We start from the raw sequence: 697 nt of genomic DNA, 5'->3' as shown, positions 1-697 counted from the left end.
CTAAGGTTTATAGAAAAGTGTAAAGTATATCTTTACATCTTGGATAAATGCCTCGTTATGATATATTTCCTTCTATAAATCCACATAATTGCAGCTCTTTATCGGACTAATGTACCTGCATATACCTGTTGTATTCTTTTAAATATTTTGTAAAGGATTATAAATGATTTGTTGTGTTTGAGTTATGATATCGAGGGTTTTATATGATTTATATTTTAAAAGGTTATACATAAGTTTTTTACATGAATTATGTTTTGAAGGATAAACTCCCTATTATCTTATTTAGTCGAATGTCTATTCTTAACCAAGATATCGCGTGAAAATCATGAATGATATGTCACTCACATCACAGAGAGAAGATCTTCACTTCAAAGGGTCTAGACAGCCATTCCTTGCAAGAATTAGCCCTACCATTTTTCTCTTCTTTCAATTAATGTCTCTCCTTAATTCCATTTGCGTCTGCATGATTGATCAACGGAGATTAGATCGGCAGACGTCACACCATCTTCCTCTATTCGCAGTTAATTCGCTCTATGTTTCAGCAGGGAAGGTATTTTTTCATTTATAGTGTCTTGTTGTGTGAATGTATTACTCTATTTGTCTTTCTCTCAGGAAATGCGTTCGTTGTTTCTAAGTGTGGGATATATTGTTGGTCTTTGTTCAGCTCCGTGATGAGGAACATAACTTGCAGCGCGTT

This window comes from Penaeus monodon, chromosome 28 (genome assembly GCF_015228065.2).
Source record: "Penaeus monodon isolate SGIC_2016 chromosome 28, NSTDA_Pmon_1, whole genome shotgun sequence".
Lineage (NCBI taxonomy): Eukaryota > Metazoa > Arthropoda > Malacostraca > Decapoda > Penaeidae > Penaeus > Penaeus monodon.
The sequence above is the reverse complement of the archived record's forward strand: the minus strand, read 5'-3'. Positions refer to the sequence as shown.